The sequence below is a fragment of the Phyllobates terribilis genome, unplaced genomic scaffold, assembly GCF_046119375.1.
Source record: "Phyllobates terribilis strain yellow unplaced genomic scaffold, ASM4611937v1 Scaffold_65__1_contigs__length_7625178, whole genome shotgun sequence".
Taxonomy (NCBI): Eukaryota; Metazoa; Chordata; class Amphibia; order Anura; family Dendrobatidae; genus Phyllobates; species Phyllobates terribilis.
In genome coordinates this window covers 4855709-4871376 of record NW_027362825.1, presented here as the reverse complement: position 1 = coordinate 4871376, position 15668 = coordinate 4855709, and the positions used below count along the sequence as shown (strand labels likewise).

General features: G+C 45.0%; 2 non-coding genes across 2 annotated transcripts; both read right to left on the bottom strand.

The window, feature by feature from the left end:
• Positions 1–5647: 5647 nt before the first annotated feature.
• On the bottom strand, positions 5648–5720 carry TRNAF-GAA (transfer RNA phenylalanine (anticodon GAA)). Its single transcript has one exon. It is a non-coding gene; the product is annotated as a tRNA-Phe (tRNA).
• A 5737-nt stretch (positions 5721–11457) lies between these two features.
• On the bottom strand, positions 11458–11540 carry TRNAL-CAG (transfer RNA leucine (anticodon CAG)). The gene has a single exon. It is a non-coding gene; the product is annotated as a tRNA-Leu (tRNA).
• Between the last annotated feature and the right edge of the window lie 4128 nt (positions 11541–15668).

The following is a 15668-nucleotide window of genomic DNA, read 5'->3' as shown; positions in this document are numbered from 1 at the left end:
TTACTTACTGCAGATGTTCCTGGTCACTCTAGCTCCAAGTGACCTCCCGAGCCGTGCTGCGTCCACCAGGTCCTGGATCCAGCCAACCCCCAAACAAGTCCGGAGCGTGGCCCTGAGCTCTCCCTCTGTCCTTTCTTCAGCCGTCCCCACCAGTGATTCACCTAAGTCCAGCTCCCTCGGGCCTTCTGTTGGGCAACCTTTGGCCTAAGGTTCCCTGACCCTTCATGTGGTAAGCCTTCAGGGTGGATGTAGTGGGTGGCCGTGGCAGATGCTGCCCACAGCCTCCGGTCTCTGGCTAGGGATGTGTTTTCTGCCCCCACCAGTTTGGGTTCCGGTACCCTTGTGCTGACTCCTCACCCGGTGATCTGATTTGGGTTCTTGGGTCCCTTCTTTGTCCCCCTCTGGGTCTTTCTGTACTCCACTCTCTCACTCTTCAGGCTCAGGTCTGTTCTGCTCCCTTGCTGCAGGCTGACTTCCTCTGCAGCAGACTTGTTCTCTGCACTGACTGACTTGTGCTCAGCGTCTGACAGGCTCCTCTGCGTCTGACCCTGATTCTAGATGGTGCCCACCTTATATAGCCCTCTATGTGTGAGCTCAGGTGACCAGCACCCAATGAGCTCCTAACACTACCCAGACTGCTCCCCCTTTCTGCCCCTACACTACATGGGATGTTCCTCCCCCCTCCCACTCCAGCCAGGAACAGGCTCGGTCGCACCTGCACATTTCTAAGTGGGAGTGCCGTCGGCCTGCTCCTCTGGAATGGGATGTATGTAGTGCATGCAGTCTATCTGAGCTCAGTTCCACACTCCTTCCTTACCCGGGAGTGGAATATCACACCTCTGGGTTGAGGTGCAATACTCCTGTAGCAGCCGAATCCTCAGGGTGCTACATTCCCCCCTGGTAAATCACAGCACGTCCTCGGGCTGCAAAGACAAAAACACCAAAACATACAACATTTTTATAAACATGTAAAACATATTAAATATTATACGAAATACTATATAAATATATATATAAACTTTTTCAGGTAAACAACATTCTCGTCGTCTCTTTCTCTCTTCTGTTCCTCTGGTCACCGTGCAACTCGTGACCAGGTAGAGTGCGACAGTCTTTTGTAAGACAGTTTCCCAAATAAAACCGGTAGGGGGCGCTTTAGCAAGCGCAACTATGTACAGGGAAATTTTGGCCGTTCTCAGTCCCCGGCCAGGTAAAGGGAAAGGGATGGCTGCTCACAGTCCTCAGCCTGGTATGGAAAGGGTTACACAGGTAAACAGTTCACTGGTCCCAACGGGGACTAAACTTTAAAGCAGCCACGGTTACTTGGGTACCCCGACAGGTAACTATATACAGTCTCCTGCTCTGCCGCACTCAACGGCGTCTGCCTCCTGCTCTTATCTTACGGCTGGTGGTTTCTTCAGACCCGTCCGGGTCCTCTTGCTCCTCCTCCTCGCACCGCAACTCCTCCTCCGTCAAGCGAGGCACGTGGAGGGCGTAAGGTCCCTTGGCACACTTGTGCCGGGTGAACGTTACCTCATCACCGACGTAGAGGTCACGGCCTTTGTGACCCTCTGGCAGGTGGGACTCGACGTCCCGTCGTGTAACGAAGACGTCACCCATGGTGTTCCGGTCCCTTATGAAGCCCCACCCATGCTGCGCATTAAACTTTATTACCGTCCCGATGGTACGGGGACGATCTGCTGCACGGGGGTCCCTTCTGGTCCGACTCTTTTGCTCCGCGCTGCGGGTCTGGGCCCATTGCTCTTTGGCCTGCCTCTCCTCCCGCTCTCTCTTGAACTCTGCCAGCTGTTGACGGCAACACTCTGTGCGCGCTGCTGCAGCTGCCCGAGTCTCTCCGGTGAACCCCATCAGATCTTCTCCCTTGGGGTCCCACGCAAATTGAGCCTCTTCTAGGGGAGGCGAGACCCGAGTCACGGGCTTTGGAGCCGGGATCAGGGGCTCACACAGGGGACCTAGTTGCTTCTGCCGCTCCAGCTCCAAGAATCCTTCGGGCCAGATGAAAGGCCGACCGTCCGGCCACGTTAGCTGGCTGAAGGGGTCCTCTCCCAGATGTGGCACCCTAGGTATTACGGGCGCGGGCGCGGTGGTGGTGGCGCCCGGGTTGCCCAGGCCTTGCGGCCAGGCCTGGGGCACCTGGAAGGTGAAGGGCACCGTTAGGACGGCGGCGCCCTGGGTTACCTGGCCTTGCGACCAGGCCGGAGGCTCCGCGGAGGTAGATGGCTCTGCTTTGGATGCGGCGCCCGGAAATGCTAGGCCCTGTGACCAGGCCGGAGGCTCCTCTTCCGGCGCCACGCTCCGGATCACGATGCGTGACGTCATCGGGGTCGCGACGGCGGCTTCCGGTCGGGGCCTAGTCGGTGGCGATGTCATGGCGGTCTCGGGTACGACCGGGGGACCTTCGGGCTCTGCGACGGGGAGCTGGGGCAGGTAAGCGGTCTTCCGGTATGGGGTATAGGCATCCCCCTTACCTGCTGCCATGCGTCTCGCTCCCTCTTCTGCGCCGTCTCCGGCCTTGGGTCCTCCCGCGTCATCCGCAGAGGCAGTCGATGTCTTCTTCCAAGGGAGCGGGTTAAGTGGACGGGTTCCAGCTTGCTGGGCCATCTCCCGGCCCCACTCCGCCAGGATCTCCCTCTGCACTCGGGCCATCCTTCCCGCGAGGCCCTCCAGGGCACTCCGCGCGCACTCCCGATCTCGGGGAAGCTGCGCCAGGATCTCCGCTAAGCCTAGCGGGGTTGTTGACTCCAGCAGGCTCCTGACCATCGGGTCGGTGCTGCTCTGCTCTGCTTCCGGCAGGCTCCTGGCCAGCGGGCCGGTGCTGCTCTGCTCTCCTCCTTCTTCCTCCAGCAGGCTCCTGGCCAGCGGGCCGGTGCTGCTCTGCTGCCGCTCCATTCCCGGGTCCACTCTTTCTCTCCTCGACTCCGGGTGAGCTTCTCCGCTACTCCTCATTAGACCTCTTGCCTCCGGGTGCGCTCGTTCTACACTGCTCCAAGCGACACCCATCTTTGCTCTTTTCTTTCGTCTCCTCCCCCTCCGAGGGCGGTCCCGGGGCAACTCGGTGACTGTCAGCTCCAGGGGTAGTTCTTTCACGCTGACAGACACCTCCAGCATCACAGTCTCTGTTGGTGGGGGCGGTTTCCACTTTTGGCGCCATTTTCTGTCCCGGCCCACGATGGGAGGTGGCCTCTTGCTCTCCTTTGGCACGCCCATAATGGCGTCCGCTGCTCTTCCAAGGCGGGAAATCTTCGGATTTGGCGGGAAGCGTCGCCCAGTGGCGGGAAACTCTGCAGATGGCGGGAACAAGCTGGAAATGGCGGGCAATCGGCGGGAAACGACTGGTGATGGAGTCCGATTGCGTGGACCCTCCGGAACCGGCGGGAGACTTCTTTCTGAGGTAAACTTGCACTTTTCTTCAGGCACGCAGTACCCGGGTGTTGCGGGCACGTAATCCTGCCGACTACGCCAAAGTTGACGCGCCCCCTGGGACATATTCCTTTGTGAGGGGAATACCCGGCACCGGATCAGATGGGGGGTTGTAGTCTCCGAGCGGCTGTGACCCGGTCCCGTGCCCAGGGCGTCAAGCTAAGTGTTATGTGGCAGTCCTTACTGATGTTATTAAAGTTCGTTGTGTCGACTACGCCACCCGTTGTGATGCGGTCACTGTGGCCGCCGCTGCTGCAGGGTCCGCTGAGGCTGATGGTGGGTGCGCAGCTTGGTGGGATAACCCCCAACGGGAGGGGTATAGCCTCAGAGGGGACAGGCGCAGAGGATGGGGGTTGTGGTGGTGCGATGCAGCCGGTAATGATGACAGACTCGGGTTGTGCAGTTAAGGGTCTTTACTTACTGCAGATGTTCCTGGTCACTCTAGCTCCAAGTGACCTCCCGAGCCGTGCTGCGTCCACCAGGTCCTGGATCCAGCCAACCCCCAAACAAGTCCGGAGCGTGGCCCTGAGCTCTCCCTCTGTCCTTTCTTCAGCCGTCCCCACCAGTGATTCACCTAAGTCCAGCTCCCTCGGGCCTTCTGTTGGGCAACCTTTGGCCTAAGGTTCCCTGACCCTTCATGTGGTAAGCCTTCAGGGTGGATGTAGTGGGTGGCCGTGGCAGATGCTGCCCACAGCCTCCGGTCTCTGGCTAGGGATGTGTTTTCTGCCCCCACCAGTTTGGGTTCCGGTACCCTTGTGCTGACTCCTCACCCGGTGATCTGATTTGGGTTCTTGGGTCCCTTCTTTGTCCCCCTCTGGGTCTTTCTGTACTCCACTCTCTCACTCTTCAGGCTCAGGTCTGTTCTGCTCCCTTGCTGCAGGCTGACTTCCTCTGCAGCAGACTTGTTCTCTGCACTGACTGACTTGTGCTCAGCGTCTGACAGGCTCCTCTGCGTCTGACCCTGATTCTAGATGGTGCCCACCTTATATAGCCCTCTATGTGTGAGCTCAGGTGACCAGCACCCAATGAGCTCCTAACACTACCCAGACTGCTCCCCCTTTCTGCCCCTACACTACATGGGATGTTCCTCCCCCCTCCCACTCCAGCCAGGAACAGGCTCGGTCGCACCTGCACATTTCTAAGTGGGAGTGCCGTCGGCCTGCTCCTCTGGAATGGGATGTATGTAGTGCATGCAGTCTATCTGAGCTCAGTTCCACACTCCTTCCTTACCCGGGAGTGGAATATCACACCTCTGGGTTGAGGTGCAATACTCCTGTAGCAGCCGAATCCTCAGGGTGCTACAAATGCAGCGCCTTAGACAACTCAGCTATCCTGACTTCTGCTGGTTTGAGTAAATTAACTCTTTCTAAGCTAAGCAGCAGAAAGATGAGCATTACTTGTGATGAAAGGAAATATATCATGATTTATTTTATTTCAATATTCATTTTTAATTCCTTAGTGACGGAGCCAATTTTGAGCTTAGCGACCAAAGCCACATTTTTTAAAACTGATACGTGTCACTTTATGTGGTAACAACTCTGGAATGCTTAACATATCCCCGTGATTCTGAAAGTGTTTTTCCGTGACACATTGTACTTTATATTAACAGCAAATTGAGGTCAATATGTTTTTAGTTTTTCTTGTGAAAGTATCTAAAGTTTGCTGAAAATTTTTAAATGTTACCAATTTTTTTACTTTGACTGCTTATATCCTAAAACCAACAAGTCAGACAACCAAACAAGTTAATAAATAACATTTCCTATTTGTCTACTTTATGTCAGCATCATTTCCCAAACCTCCTTTTATTTTGTTAAGATGTTAGAAAGGTTAAAATTTAGCAGCAAGATTTAATTTTCTTTTTAAGAAAATTTAAGAAAATTTCCAAGTTCTATTTTTTACAGACCTAGTCAGTTTTGAAGTGACTTTGAGGGGCCTATATTTTGGAAAAACATCACTGGATTCACCCTAAGAATTTGTTCACACAATGCATTCCCAAACAAAAATGACACCGCAGTATAACTGATGTGCTTTTACAATATTTTTTACGTTTACAGCAAAAAATGCATTGGAAACGCATCATGTGAACCATGATTGCCATTTTTAAAATTATGATATTAAGTGTCTTTATGATCTGTGAATTGTGGAGTCCTGGAAAAAATAAACGCAGAGGAAAATGTAAAAGCATTCTTTAAAAAAATACCTCTCCATATGCCGAAACCCGCGATTGAACCAAGGACCTTTAGATTTTCAGTCTAACGCTCTCCCAACTGAGCTATTTCAGCTGGTGATGAGCTGTAAACTTCAACAGTGTAAACTGAGGTCTAAAAAAGTTTCAATAAAAGAAAATTATATTGTTATATCACCGGCAGTTCTAAAAATTAATTTTCCTAGTGGAAAAATAGAAAAATTCTAGCAGCATATTGACAATAATACAAGAGTGGAGAAGTCAGGGTAGAAATACCCACAATTTGTTATAAGACCTTTTTATTGTAAATAGAACAGACCAAATACTGCACTTTACTGTACAGAGAAACGCCTTCAAGAGGACCCGTCCCAAGGTCAGAACTGAACAGTTTTTGCCCCTATTTTATTCCCACTGTTCTCCTGAGTTTACCACTTTTTGCTCTTTGAAATTCCCCATCCAGTACCTGAGATATGGGCATTTTTATTTAGCGATAATTTTTTTATGTCTTTTACCAAGGGGGCGTTGCTCGCAGGGTAATAATGCATAGCAGCCTAAAGACACGCCCACAGAGAATCCTGTGAGCCACACCCCTTTGGCAAAGAACAGAAAAATTTTCACTAACATAAAGATCCCAGATCTCTGGAATTGTATGACAGGTTCAAAAAAAAGGAATAATGAGGGGAGCAGCGGGAATAAAACAAGGGGCGAAAACTGGAAACTTTTGACCCGGTGATAGGTCATCTTTAATGGTTTTAAAAACAGCCATAAATCACAACTGCTAAATGATACACTGCACATGTACATGCTTTCTGGAAACAGGATGATCATCTAAGCGTACTGACACGAAGAATAATGCTGCCTTATCACTTTTACCACACGCAGAACGGCATAAAAAAACCCCCAAAAAACAATTCCTGAATTGTCTTTGGTTTTTGTTAAGTTTACCTCCCAAAAAACGGAATAGAAAGCGATCAAAAAATGTCACGTACCCAAAAATGGTACCAATAAAAATGTCAACTCGTCCCGCAAAAAACAAGCTGTCACATGACTCTGTTGGCCGAAATATGGAAAAATTATAGCTCTCAAAATATGGCGATGCAAAAACTAGATTTTGCAAAAAATAGTGTCTTTTAGTGTGTGACAGCTGTCAGTCATAAAAACCCGATATAAATCTGGTATCGCTGTTAGCACACCGACCCGAAGAATAAAGTAATCTCATCACTTATACCGCAAAAGGAACGACGTAAAAAATAAATAAAACCAATTCTTCACCTGCTACTGATTTGTTTATTATATCTCCCAATATGCTCACCACACATCTAGATAAGTTCCCCAAGGGGTCTAGTTTCCAAAATGGTGTCACTTGTGGGGGGTTTCCACTGTTTAGGCACATCAGGGGCTCCCCAAATGCAGCATGGCGTCCGCTAATTATTCAAGCAAATTTTACATTCAAAAAGTCAAATGGCGCTCCTTCCCTTCCAAACCCTGCCGTGCGCCCAAACAGTGGTTTGCCTCCACATATGGGGTATCAGCGTGTTCAGGAGAAATTGCACAACAAACTTCATGGTGCAATTTATCCTATTACCCTTATGATAATGCAAAATTAGGGGATGAAAAACATTTTTGTGGTAAAAATGTGAAAATTTTATTTTTACAGCTCAATATTATAAACTTCTGTGAAGCACCTTGAGGTTCAAGGTGCTCACCACACATCTAGATAAGTTCCCTAAGGGGTCTAGTTTCCAAAATAGTCTCACTTGTGGGGGGTTTCCACTGTTTAGGCACATCATGAGCTCTCCAAACGCAACATGGCGTCTGCTAATTATTCAAACAAATTTTACATTCAAAAAGTCTAATGGCGCTCCTTCCCTTCCGAACCTTGCCGTGCGCCCAAACAGTGGTTTTCCCTCACATATGGGGTATCAACGCGCTCATAAGAAATTGCACAAAAAAATTTGGGGTCCATTTTTTCCTGTTACCCCTGCAAAAATAAAAAAAATTGGGTCTAAAGTAACATTTTTGTGAAAAAAGTTAAATGTTAATTTTTTTCTTCCACATTCCAAAAATTCCTGTGAAGCACCTGAAGGGTTAATAAAGTTCTTGAATGTGGTTTTGAGCACCTTGAGGGGTGCAGTTTTTAGAATGGTTCACTTTTGGGTATTTTCTGTCATAAAGACCTCTCAAAGTGACTTCAAATATGATGTGGTCCCTAAAAAAATGTTTTGTAAATTTTGTTGGAAAAATGAGAAATTGCTGGTCAACTTTTAACCCTTATAGCTTCCCAACAAAAAAAACTTTTGGTTCCAAAATTGTGCTGCTGTAAAGTAGACATGTGGGAAATGTTATTTTTAACTATTTTGTGTGACATATCTCTCTGATTTAAGGGCATGAAAATTCAAAGTTTGAAAATTGCAAAATTTTCAAAATTTTTGCCAAATTTCTGATTTTTTCACAAATAAACGCAAGTGATATCAAAGAAATTTTACCACTATCATGAAGTACAATATGTCACGAAAAAACAGTCTCAGAATCAGGGGAATCCATTGAAGCGTTTCAGAGTAATTACTTCATAAAGTGACAGTGGTCAGAATTGAAAAAATTGTCCCGGTCACGAAGGCAAAAACAGGCTCTGGCGCGAAGTGGTTAATTATTGTATTATCTTTAACTGTTGCTTATAACTGTTGTATATGAACCTCTGAATTGTAAAGTGCTCTGGAATATGTTGGCGCTATATAAAGAAAGAATATTATTATTACATCATGTTACTCTAAGATAAAAAAAAAACTGCTGACTGATTCACTTTAAATTCTATAAAACCAACAAACAAGAAGCAGCCAGCTATGATACAGAATTCGCTGATGTCTTCATCCCTCAACAGATTTTTTTACAGTTTTGAAATCTGACACTCTGCCCAATCCCAGTATACCACTAGCAACCATTTCAGTGCGCCAAAAGCCAGGGATGGACAATACCTAATTGACCTATTACAGTATGTACAGGTGCTTCTCACAAAATTAGAATATCATCAAAAAGTTAATTTATTTCAGTTCTTTAATACAAAAAGTGAAACTCGTGTATTATATAGAGTCATTGCAAACAGAGTGATCTATTTCAAGTGTTTATTTCTGTTAATGTTGATGATTATGGCTTACAGCCAATGAAAACACAAAAGTCATTATCTCAGCAAATGAGAATAATTAACAAATAATACCAACAAAGGCTTCCTAGGTGTTTAAAAAAAAGTCCCTTAGTCTATTTCAGTAGGCTCCACAATCATGGGGAAGATTGCTGACTTGACAGATGTCCAGAAGGCAGTCATTGACACACCCCACAAGGAGGGTAAGCCGCAAAAGGTCATTGCTAAAGAAGCTGGCTGTTCACAGAGGGCTGTATTCAAGCATATTAATGGAAAGTTGAGTGTAAGGAAAAAGTGTGGTAGAAAAAGGTGCACAAACAACCGGGATAACCGCAGCCTTGAAATGATTGTTTAGAAAAGACCATTCAAAAATTTGGGGGAGGTTCACAAGGAGTGGACTGCTGCTGGAGTCATTGCTTCAAGAGCCACCACACACAAACGTATCCAGGACATGGGCTACAGGTGCCACATTCCTTGTGTCAAGCCACTCATGACCAATAGACAACGCCAGAAGCGTTTTACCTGGGCCAAGGAGAAAAAGACCTGGACTGTTGCTCAGTGGTCCAGCTTCACTGTCCACTGTCTCTGAAGAGAGGCAGCAGTGTAAGTGCAGGCCCCGCCCACTGCACTTGATGCTCATTTGCATAACAATTAAACAGTACATTTCTCTAAAATGTAAACCTAGATTTTCAAAATAATGGTATTTCTGTGATCAGCATTACAGGGACTTTATAAAAATGTCATTAGTTTGGGGTGTAAAACCTGATGAGAGGTTCCCTTTAAGAGCAATATTCCAGATTTCAGTGTAATTATTTGCAGGGATCCAGGTAACATTAAGATGCTGTTTGGCAATAAATCTGCTTTTGCTATTCCTTCCAGTGATTTTCCGATGTGTAAATTTATGACAAGCAAAATGTCAGCACTAATGGGGCCAATGTCTCACTCACATGTCTTACTCTGGGTGCGAATGGAAACAGGATGAAATCTTCACCCATCAGAATTCTTTCTTTTGTTGCAAAGGGGAAGATTGAGGCCTGAATTGGAATCTGTGATGAAACCAATAAACTAGATTATTTTGGCTGGAATCATTTTGGATTTTTCCCAGTTCTGGAGAAGATCCATAGTAATCTGCAGATGGGAAAGCAAAGATAATCTATCTGATCTGCTGATGGGCTGCAGCGTTCACTTGACAAGCAAAGTAACCAGATCCCCAGGTAACACGGCGCTTGGAGAGAAGAAGTTGGGCTTGTTTGGGATTTACAGTTTTTACTTCTTTTATTCTGTACACCGAGAGCATTGAAAAGGGATTTTCCAGTAGTGGACAAACCCTTTGAGGGTATGTTCACACATTGCGTTTTTTGCTGCCTTTTTATTCTGCAGCAAAACCTGATCTCTTGCCAGGAGGTTTGTTCGGGATTTTTCTTGCTTTTTTGCTTTTTTTTTGGTGCGTTTTTTAACTGTCCTTTTGTCTCTTTTATGCATGTACATAAAGTTCAGTGAAAAAAAGTCTCATTCTGGTTTTGACACAAAAAATGCTGAAAAAACACTGAAAACCCTGACACCTGCGTTTTTGGTGCGTTTTTTCAGCATTTTTTTCATCACCCATTATTTCCAATGGGTGAAAAATTGTTGAAAAAAACACTGAAAGAAGTGACATGCTATATTTTGCAAAAAACCCATCCAAGGCACAAAATCCTGATAAAAAAACATGATATGAGCATGAGATTTCTGGAATCTCATAGACTTTGCTGGTACTGTAAAACGCAACTGAAAATTTGCATAAAGAAATGCATCAAAAAACGTTGAAAAAAACATGATGTGTGAACGTAGCTCCAAACCGCTGGACCTTCCCGCCTTACATTTTCTTCCAAGATATTAACTCTTTGTAGAAGAGTTGATAATACAATCAGCAATACCTGAATTTATAGTAGATAAAGGACAATCACTGGTAAAATTCAAGAAAGTTGCTCTTAGTGCAAACATTACCCTTAACATAATGGAGACAATAAAGAAATGTAGGAAGATAAAAAATATTGGAGAAAAAGCTTATGAAGCACCCCACATAGGACTCAAACCCACAATCCCTGGCTTAGGAGGCCAGTGCCTTATCCATTAGGCCACTGGGGCTTAGTGGGGGCTGATTGCTCACATTACCTGGACTTTTTTCACATTTCATAAATCAGTGGAAATGTTTTTTAGCTGATATTCCTTTATTCTTTTAATACCACACAGGGATTGGTTTATTTTGTTTGCAGTAATGTAGTAAAACGCTGTATATCTATATTCCCGTATATACAGGTGTTAGTGCTCACACAACTGCGCTATAAAGTAAGGAATGTGATCAGACAGGTCATCACTGATTGTCGATACGATATGGGGTCGGATCACAGTATAGATAGGATTAGGCTTCATCATATTCTCATTACGATATACCATATCAATGGCAGGGATTGGGTTAAAGGTGTTGTCTCACAAATAAATGTTTGTTTAATTCTCGATTCCTTAGATGTCCCTTTAAGAAATCATTGTAGGCTGAAATTAGTTAAAAGAAGCTTAGGGAGAAGAGCTGAAGGTCCGTGGCTCAATGCTGCGTTACCATATAAATTCTATATAAGATTTCAGTGTTATTATGTGTTCTAACATGTACTAATCAATAACAGGAGAGAAGCTGTACAATGTCAGGAAGGAAAAGAACTGATGTCAGAAGTGGGATTCAAACCCACGCCTCCAGAGGAGACTGCGACCTGAACGCAGCGCCTTAGACCGCTCGGCCATCCTGACTGCTACTGAATGCTGTGAATTAACTGTTTCCAAACCAGTCAGCTACAAGCTGATTAGTGTTTATCATGAATGGAAATGTAGCATAATTTATTTTTATTATTGATCTTTAACCCCTTAGTGACAGAGCCACTTTTGAGATTAACGACCAAGCTCATTTTTTTCAATCTGACAAGTGTCACTCTTTGTGTTAATAATTCTGGAACGCTACAACATATAATAGCGTTTATTTGTGACATATTGTCCTTTATGTTAGCAGTAAATTTAAGTCAATATGTTTTTAGCTTTTTTTGTGAAAATATCTAAAGTTTGCTGAAAAGTTTGAGAAATTTGTCATTTTCAAACTTTGAATGCTTATATCCTTAACCCCTTTACAGCCTGGGGCATAATAGTATGCACCAGACTGTCACCCCCCGTTCAGCGCAGGCTCCGGTGGTGAGCCCACACTGAACCAGGCACATGTCAGCTGATTTTTACAGCTGACATGTGCCCGCAACAGCCGCGGGTGGAATCGCGATCCACCACAGCTGTTAAAATGTTAAATGCCGCTGTCAAACTCTGACAGCGGCATTTAACAGCGCCGCGCTGGAAGTGCGTTACTTACCCCGCCCATCGGTGACTCCTTCACGTGATCACGGGTCACTGATGGGTGGGCATGACAACCCTGGGTCTGCAGCAGACCCCAGAGGTTGTCATGTACTGATCGCTATGAGCGCCACCTAGTGGTTGGTGCTCATAAGCACAGGAGCATTTCTGCTACATAGAGGTGATCTGTTCATCACCTCTATGTAGCAGAGACGATCGGACAGTTGCTGCTTCTAGTATCCTATGGAGACTATAGAAGTATGCAAAAAGTAAAAAAAAATGTTTTTAAAAATATTAAAAGAATAAAAAATATATAAAAGTTTAAATCACCCCCCTTTCACCCCATTCAAAATAAAATAATAATAAAAAAACACATACACATATTTGGTATATTTTTAAGCATTTCCGCAGCGGCAAAAACGCTGCAGAAATGCTTAACAAACGCTTGGTAGAAGGTCTGCCATGTTCCCCAATGATAATCCGCATGTGCTGTGCACATGCTGCAGAAGTTTCCACTGCGGATTATCATTGCGGAAAAAAACGCAGCACTACCAATTATTTTGCGGAAGCGCTGCGTTTTCGCCGCCATTGACTTGCATTAGATTGAATGGATTATGCATCACTGTATATGTAGATGCGCATTCCATGCTTTCTAATGTGCGGATGGTACCCGGGTGTAGAGGAGAGGAGACTCTCCTCCGGACCTGGGTACCATAGAAAACTGTAAAAAAAAAGAATAAAATAAAAAATAAATATATACTTACCTTCTGGCGGCCCGCGCTGCGCTCCTCCTCGCATGCTGGCAGCTCGCGATGGACTGAAGGACCTGCGCTGACGTCATAGTCATGTGACGGGTCACGCGACGCTGAAGTCGGCAGGTCCTTTAGTCTACCGCTGCCGGCAAGGGAGAACGGAGTGAAGCAAGACACCGGGGGCCATTAGAGGGTAAGTATATATATATTTTTTTATTTTTTAACATTCTTTACGGTCACACTATATAAATCCATCCTGGTTGCATGGATTTATATAGTGTGACCAAGTTGTCAAGCACTTTCCAAGTGATGCTAAAATTGCTTGGAAAGCGCTTGTCAACCCGCATGTGGAAATACAAGTGAAGAACGCTTCACATCCGCATGTCCCTGGCAGGAAAAACGCATATACAATCCGCATGTACAATCCGCATGTACAATCCGCATGTACAATCCGCATGTACAATCCGCATGTACAATCCGCATGTACAATCCGCATGTACAATCCGCATGTACAATCCGCATGTACAATCCGCATGTACAATCCGCATGCGTTTTTTTCTGCCAGGGAGATGCAGAAACGGTCAGGAAAAATCCTGAGCATTTCTGCATCGTGGGCACATAGCCTTAACATTAATTTTCCTAGTGGAAATATAGAAAGTTCTAGCAGCATATTGACAGTGATACAATACTGGAGAAGTCAGGGTAGAAATAACCACAATTTGTTATAAGACCTTTTTATTGTATTTAGAACAGACCAAATACTGCACTTTACTGTACAGAGAAACGCCTTCACGAGGACTCGTCCCAAGGTCAGAACTGAGCAGTTTTTGCCCCTATTTTATTCCCACTGTTCCCCTGAGTTTACCACTTTTTGCTCTTTGAAATTCACCATCCAGTTCCTGAGATATGGGCATTTTTATTTAGTGATAATTTTTTATGTCTTTTATCAAGGGGGCGTTGCTCGCAGGGTAATAATGCAGAGCAGCCTAAAGACACGCCCACAGAGAATCCTGTGAGCCACACCCCTTTGCCAAAGAACAGAAAAATTTGTACTAAACGTAAAGATCCCAGATCTCTGGAATTGTATGACAGATTAAAATAAAGGAATAATGAGAGGAGCAGCAGGAATAAAACAAGGGGCGAAAACTGAAAACTTTTGACCCGGTGATAGGTCATCTTTAATGATTTTAAAAACAGCCATAAATCACAACTGCTAAATGATACACTGCACATGTACATGCTTTCTGGAAACAGGATGATCATCTAGGCTGGAGCACATGATTTTTACATCATTTAGACGCCAATGTCCTCCCTTCCACAGAGGAAACCATTAGCGCTCAATTCAGGAAGGGGCTGGAACTTGGCCTGCGGCTAATTTTAAATGGAATCTGTCACCAGGTATTTGCTGTTATCTGAGAGCAGCATAATGTAGGGACAGAGATCCTGATTCAACAACGTTTCACTTGCTGGGCTGCTTGCTGTAGTTTTGATAAAATCCCTGTTTTATCTGCTGCAGATTTAGCAGTGCTCTGAATGCTGAGCTTTGTATAACTCTGCCCACACCACTGATTGACAGCTTTTGTGTACACTGCATAGGCAGAAAGCTGCCCATCAGCAGTTTGGGTGTGGTTATACAGAGCAGGAGAACTACATGTGCTATTGTGATAATCTGCTGATAAAACCCTGATTTTATTGAAATTGCAAAAGCTGCACAGTAAGTGATACATTGCTGGAATCAGGGGTTCTTACCCTATATCATTGTAGATTTTAAGCTCTTACGAGCTGGGTCGTCAGTTTTTTTGCCTTAATTATTGTATTATCTCTAACTGTTACTTATGACTGTTGTATATGAACCTCTGAATTGTAAGGACCGATCCAGATTCACTGTCCTTTCCGGAGGAAGTTTTATCTTTCATGATTGGGCTGAGTTACTGCAATCAAATTGACATTACTCCTAAGAATAATATACTACTTACACTCCCGCTGCCAGTCTTGTTACAGTGATTGGCAGGTCACTATTTATTCAGTAACCTGCCTCTTCCTCCCGAGATCCAGTGCCATCATTCCCCATGGTAGAGAATAGGGAAGAGCAGCAGCAGTGTAAGTGCAGGCCCCGCCCACTGCACTTGTGGCTCATTTGCATAACAATGAAACAGTGCATTTCTCTAAAATGTAAACCCAGATTTTCAAAATAATAGCATGCCTATAATCAGTATTACAGGGGCTTTATATAGGGGGCTTTATCAGAATTCTTTCTTTTGTTGCAAAGGGGAAAATTGAGGCCTGAATTGGAAATCGGTGATGAAATCAAAAAACTAGATTATTTTATCTGTAATCATTTTGGATTTTTCCCAGTTCTGGAGACGATCCATAGTAATCTGCAGATGGGAAAGCAAAGATAATCTACCTGATCTGCTGATGGGCTGCAGCGTTCACTTGACAAGCAAAGTAACCAGATCCCCAGGTAACACGGCGCTCGGAGAGAAGAAGTTGTGCTTGTTTGGGATTTACATCTTTTTCTTCTTTTATTCTGTATACTGGGAGCATTGAAAGGGATTTTCCAGTAGCGGATGACAACTATAAAACCGCTGGACCTTCTCGCCTTACATTTTCTACCACGATATTAACTCTTTGTAGAAGAGTCGATAATACAATCAGCAAAACCTGAATTTATAGTAGATAAAGGACAATCACTGGAAAAATTCAAGAAAGTTACTTTTATTTAATACAAACATTACCCATAACGTAATGGAGACCATAAAGAAATGTGGGAAGGAAAAAATGTTATACAAAC